Source organism: Dama dama, chromosome 1 (assembly GCF_033118175.1).
Source record: "Dama dama isolate Ldn47 chromosome 1, ASM3311817v1, whole genome shotgun sequence".
In the NCBI taxonomy this organism is placed as follows: domain Eukaryota; kingdom Metazoa; phylum Chordata; class Mammalia; order Artiodactyla; family Cervidae; genus Dama; species Dama dama.
Window position 1 is genome coordinate 17,644,174 of NC_083681.1, and position 6,925 is coordinate 17,651,098.

Here is a 6,925-nt window from a genome sequence, read left to right on the forward strand (position 1 = left end):
ACCCCATGAACTGCAGCACACCAGGCCTCACTGTCCATCACCAACTCCTGGAGTTTACCCAAACTCCTGTCCATTGAGTCGGTGATGCCATCCAACCATCTCATCCTCTGTCGTCCCCTTCTCCTCCTGCCCTCAATCTTTCCCAGCATCAGGGTCTTTTCAAATGAGGCAGCTCTTTGCATCAGGTGGCCAAAGTATTGGAGTTTCAGCTTCAACATCAGTCCTTCCAATGAACACCCAGGACTGATCTTTAGGAGAAAGTACTTCCTATGAATTTGAGCAAACAGATATTTACAAAGTGATAGTTCACTGCCTCTACATTTAGCATACCATCAGGCACTTCTAAACATCTAGGTGGACTAGTTGTTTCAAATAAGGACTTAATTTGTCCACTATGTACAGAGAAGTCTTGAATAAACTGCCATATCTAACAGTTATAATCTGAAATTGTATTCAAAATATGAGTGTTCTAGCCTAAGACCCTTTCCTTCTCTCCCCTCTCCATCATACTCAGAAGGCTGTCATGCTCAATTTTCAGAAGACAATCTTTCCTAGAAACTTTTACTAAAAAATATAAAATATGTATATTTTACTAACTCTATTTTTGTCATACATTGGCAACCTCTTTAAATCTAGAAAGACTGCCGCCTCTGCTGCTGCATTGCTTCAGTCATGTCTGACTCTGTGCGACCCCATAGACGGCAGCCCACCAGGCTCACCCATCCCTGGGATTCTCCAGGCAAGAACACTGGAGTGGGTTCTAGAAAGACTAGATGTTATAAATTAAGACTCATTTGTCCATTATATACACTATATATAAAGCAAAGTGAAACAAAATGCACGAACAGAAAAAAAGACAGTGGTTAATCTTGCCTCACTATAAACACACTGGCACAGATGTCTGCACGTCCCTCTCCTCCCCACCCCCCCACCCCCCGCCACCCCGACCTTGAACCAGTCACAAAACACAATGTGTACTGCTCCAGAAGGTGGTCTGGCCAACCCCCCCCCCCAATAACATTTCATATGAATTTTAACAAAAAGATACAAAATCTCTTTTTACTATCTCTACTTTAACACTTCAGGCACTTCAGAGCATCTAGAAAGACTGGATATTTGAAAAAAGCACTTATTATCAACTATATATACAGTAGTGAGAAATAAAATGCACACACAAAACAAAGGTTACACGGAAATGTCTTCTAAGTATGACCAGTCTGGCATAGAACTTTCTATTCTTTCTCCTCAAGGTCTTCCATTCCACGTTCTCCAACCCACTGAATAAATGTCCACTTTGGTGGCTCTAAAAGTTGCTTCTAGAGGTAAGCAAACAACTCCATTTCGAAAAGTCATTTCCAGAAGACATCTCTTTTTATATATATATATATATATATATATATATATATATAAACAAATGAATATTTACAAGACATATGAGTTTTCTAACTATTTTATCCTATGCCAGCAACCTCTTTACATCTAGGAGGCCTAGATGTAGCAAACGTTTTCTTTTGAAGGGTTGGAGGTAAAGTTGAGAACAGCTTTTTCATATTATATACACAGGCCTTCTATCAGCAGCAGGCACTTTCTGTTGGCCACAAGGGGTACTTACTCTACCATTTCTATCTTCCAACATCAAGGTCTTGGTAGAATAACGATCAACCGCTGGATGGCCCGCTAACTTCCCACCCATTGACGACCATGGCTCTGCTCACTTAGCCGGCCCGTTACATCCTTTGTCCGTTGTCGTCTGGATGAGGCAAGGTCTCGTCCAACAGGGACAGGGCTGTCACCTCATGTCGCGGATCTGGTCAGCCCGAAGGCCTAAGGGTGGAGGAGCTGGCATCCACAATCCCAGGGCCCTCGAGGCTCTCTAATGGCCCTCCACGGCATTTGAGCAGCCGCCATTCTTCTAGTCCTGCCGCGTCCAAGGCCCAAAGGTGCCAGGATCTCAGTGGCCAGGCGGAGGCTTCGCCTAAACCCAAGCCCGCAGCCATGGATGAAGAGACCCAGCGGTTGGCAGGATCCTGGCTCAGAGGGATCGCAGCATTAGGTCGCGGCCGTGGGGGCAGAGTGAGAGGTTCACGGCTGCTTTTGGTCTTGGGCCCCGCCAACTGGCAGCTTCAGCCACCGCTCTGCAAAACACACCCGAGAGTGTCCCTGGGCCCCCCAGTGCACCCACCCACCAGAGGCTGGAGGGCCTGGGAGACCCCAGGGTAGAAGGCTGTCAAACGCTTCTAGCCACTCTCTGTGTTGGAACTCTTATCTGCCTTTTCATTTTGTTTAGATTGCTGTGTTTGGGGTGCCCTTTCTGCAGGCTGGAAGTTCATGGTTCCTTTTAATTGTGGAGTCTGCTCCCTGGGAGTAATGGCTTGTCAAGGTTTCCTGGTTGGGGCAGCTTGTGTCTGTGTTCTGGTGTGTGAAACTGAATCTCTTCTCTTTGGATTGCAATGAAGTGTCCAGCAGTGAGTTTTGGGGTGACTATGGGTTTAGCATGGCTTTGGGCAGCCCGCATTTTAGTGTTCAGGGTTGTGTTCCTGTTTTGTTGGAGAATTATCATGCTGTGTATTGCTCTGGATCTTGTTGGCTCTTGGGTGGAGCTTGGTTTCAGTGTAGGTGTGGAGACTTTTGCTGCTGCTGCTAAGTTGCTTCAGTCATGTCTGACCCTGTGTGACCCCATAGACGGGAGCCCACTAGGCTCCCCCATCCCTGGGATTCTCCAGGCAAGAACACCAGAGTGGGTTGCCATTTCCTTATCCAATTCATGAAAAGTGAAAGTGCAGTAGCTCAGTCGTGTCCAACTCTGAGCGACCCCATGGACTGCTGCCCACCAGGCTCCTCCATCCATGGGATTCTCTAGATACTGGAGTGGGTTGCTATTTCCTTCTCTGGAGACTTTTGAGTGAGCTCTCATCTATTAAGGTTCCCTGGGGTCTGGAGATCCCTGATGTTCTAAAGTTTTGTAGTTAAGCATCCTGCCTCTGACTTTCAGACCTTCTCTTATAGTAGCCTCAAGACTTCTCCATCCATACGACAGAGAAGATAAAACCCTAGGTTTATTGGTGAAACAATTCTCCACAGCCAGGAACACCCAGAGAGGTTCACAGAGTTATATAGAAAAGAGAAGAGGGAGGAGGGAGATAAAGGTGGCCAGAAGGTGAAAGTGAAAGTCACACATTCGTGTCCGACTCTTTGTGACCCCATGGACTATACAGTCCATGGAATTCTCCAGGCTAGAATACTGGAATGGGTAGCCTTTCCCTTCTCCAGGGGATCTTCACAACCCAGGGTTCTGACCCAGGTCTCCCACATTGCAGGCAGATTCTTTACCAGCTGAGCTACCAGGGAAGCCCAAGGAGGAGAAAAGGGGGAGCAAAAAGGGGAGGGAGCAATCTAGCCAGTAATCTAATCCCTCAGTGCTCTCCACAGCCTGGAATGCCCAAAGAGATTTCACAGTTATGTAGAGAAGAGAAGAGGGAGGAAGGAAATAGAGGTGACCTGGAAGAGAAAAGGGAGAGTCAAAAGGGAAGAGAGCAATCAAGCCGATAGTCAAATCCCAAAGTGAAAATGGATACTGAAGAGTAGATGCTTAGATGTACAGAACTGATAACAAATATCAAAAAACAAAGATTAGAAACCTAGAATAGAGGTTAGACTCTAGAAATAAAATATAAAAAGTACAAAACATTATCAATCACAATAATTTTAAAAATATATAGAATTTTTTATAGGGTTTTTTTTTTTTTTTGGAAAGGTAATAGGCCATAAAAATGAAAGTTGAAGGAGTAATAAAGAACTAAAATTTTTAAATTAAAAAGTGATAAAAGTAAAAATATATCTAGGAATTCCTCTGGAGCTGTGGTGGGCAGTGTGGGGTCAGTTCAGAGTCAGATAGCCCCTTATTCCAGCTTGTACTTGTTCTCAAGGTCTATAGGTGCCCCTCAAATGTCTCCAGCATTAAATGCAGGGTTTTACTCTTTTACACCTGTTACCTCCAGAGCAGTTCCCCCTTCTTTCTTTATTTTGGCTTCTTCTGTTTGCAAGACTCTTCAGGGTCTAATTTCTTCCCTGACATAAGGGGGCAAAGGTGGCCACTTATTTAGGCTCACTTGTTCAGTTGTGTTGTTTGGGGGGGGGGGACACTACAAACAAATACTACTGGCGTGTGGGGGGAGTGCTCACAGTGGATGGACCACACTGCCACACCCGAAGGTGGCCTGTGCTTCCCGCGTCTGCACTGCTCAGTCTCCAGGGTGCTCTGTGATGGCACTGTCCCAAGTGAGCCCTGCGTTTCAGGCACTTCCCAAGTCTAAGCCACGCGTTTTGTGCCCTTCGCAGTCCGAGCAGCTCAGGTGAGCGGGTGCTTGGCAAGCGCACTGTCCCAGGTGGGCCATGCATCTTACTCACCTGTCTGGTCCCCGCCACCCTGTTTCCAGGGTGTGCTGGGAGAGCAGTCCCAGGTGTGCGTGTGTCTCCTCTGGGGAGCTGATCTCAGGCTGTGACCCTGCTGGCAGATACCAACCGCCCAGGAGCCCAGGAAGATGGGGAGCCTGCTCAGAGTTTGGTGGAAGATATGGTCTCTGGGACTGAGATTGCAGCAGATCCTTGCCTTCCAGCTCTGGCTGTTGCTTGCCTGCCTCTCTGACTCCAAGGACAGAGGGCCCTATATGCAGCCGGCTTGCTCTCCTTTGGTATTTGCTCAATCCTTTGTCCTGTGAGTGTGCCAAGAGTCACCGTGTTACAGCAGAGCCTTTCATGGGACAGGTCTTTTTTTTTTTTTTTTTTTGGTCTCTCTGGTGATCCCACAGTTTGGGTTGCTCTCTCACATTAGCTCCCTCAGATTGTCCTCAGGGCATTCAGGCCTGGTCTTTACCCTAAGGACCAATTATGCAGCCCTCCCTGCCCAGCTCCCACTCGCTGGTGGTGGACGCAAGAGTCTGGGCTTCTCCACTGGCAGTTGTGATTAGGCACATATTCTATGAATTTTTTTTTCCAGTTACGTTGCCCTCTGAGATTCCAAAACTTCCCACAGACATGCGTGTGAGAGGGTTTCCTACTGTGTGGAGACTTCTCCTCCTTCCCGACTCCCTCCCCAGGACGGGTCTCCATTCCTAAAACTTTTGCCTCAGTTTTTGTCTTTTATGTTTTGTCCTACCTCCTTTCAAAGATTGGGCTGCCTTTCTGGGTGCCTGGTGTCCCCTTCCAGCATTCAGAAGTTGTTTTGTGGAAGTTGTTCAGGATTCAAGTGATCTTTTGCCGAGTTTGTAGGGGAGAAAGTGGTCTCCCCATCCTATTCCTTCGCCGTCTCGGGACTGCCCCCTAATAGGAAATTTTTAATCTCAGTGTCTTTGAAATAAATTTCTTTGCATTATGAATGGGATTGAGTTTTTTCTTTATGTTTGTAATTTTTTATATTTGCATCTTTGTGATTTTTTCATACATTTTAATCATTTTTATGCTGGCCATTCTTTTCATCATTGACTAATGTGAGTTCTTTGTGAACTTATTCATTTGTAATTATGAGAAGTATGCCCAGTGATATTGTAACAAATGTTTTTCCATCTTGAAAATCTTGCTGTCCAGATTCAATTTTCAAGTAGTCAAAAAGAACAAAAAGTTGTTTTTTATTTTGCCCAGATTTAAACCATGATTAAAAGCCCTTCTTCATTCCTAGATTATAAATAAAATAAAAATAGAATAAATTAAGGTTTATTTTCATCTAGAACTGTTATTTTGAGTAGTTTTAAGCAAGGAGATAATATGGCTGGATTTTATATTTTAAAAGTTCATTTTTTATTGTTGGTTCATTTTTTCTGTGTGATGTATGGATTTGAGGAAAGCAAGAGTGAATATGGAGATATTAGTTAGGTGGTAGTTACATGGAAAGAGATGATGGGGCTTGACTTAATGTGGCTTAATAGAGCAGAGAAGCTCTAGGAAAGTTGGTGGTTGAAAGATACTTTGGAGATTGTACTGACAGAACTTTGTATTGAATGTAGATACTGCAGGATAGGGAGAAATCAAGGCCAATCTTCAGTTTTTTACTTCTGCAATTGGGTGGATGTCATGCTACTCACAGAAACGAGGAAATGAAAAAGGCTGGAGTTGATATTTCATGAGAGTAAACCTAGAGTTCTAATTTATCCATGTGAAGTCTGACATCTTTGAAAGACATCCAACTGTAACTTTTCACTGTTAGATATTTCTAAAAATTTCCATCCCTGATTATCATGACATTAATTTATATTACCTATTATCACTCATTGCTCCTTTCAACTTCACACTCTTGAAGCATGTCTGCCCTTTTTCCAATTATTTTAGCTCCTGCCTGATTAGAACTCTCTAATAAGTCTCATCATAATCCTTGTTTTATTCAATATACTTGATCCATTTAATACCTGTACTGTCATTCCTTGAAGTTTTCTCTTCCAGTGGTCTCGTCTTCTACCTGAGCAGCTCATCCCAATGTTCATACTCCAGATCTGGTTATATTAATACCTGCAGCCTATCTATCTCAATAACATCCTTTCTTTCCATCTCATCCCTGTTAGTACTCCAATTCTAAGAATTCATTAGCCCCACTAGGATCACCAGTCCATTGACTGATCTTATCTCTTTATCATTGATCTTCACCTCCTTTAAGTCCTCTTTTTCCTCTTTATTCAGCTTACATTTGAAAGTCAGTTATTGTTGTCACTCTCTTGAATATTCCTTGACTTTCTTAACTGTCTTGTTAGATTCATATCTGTAAACACTAAGGATTCCCTTAATGTTGCTTGGCAATCTTACTATATTTTTCTAGTGTGTTTATTCTCATACTCTCTAGACAATTACTTCAGACCTTTCCTCTTCTCAAACATCCAATATCACCTTCCCCAATCTCCCCTCAGCTTAATATTTTTTTTACTTCAGTAAAAAATTGAAG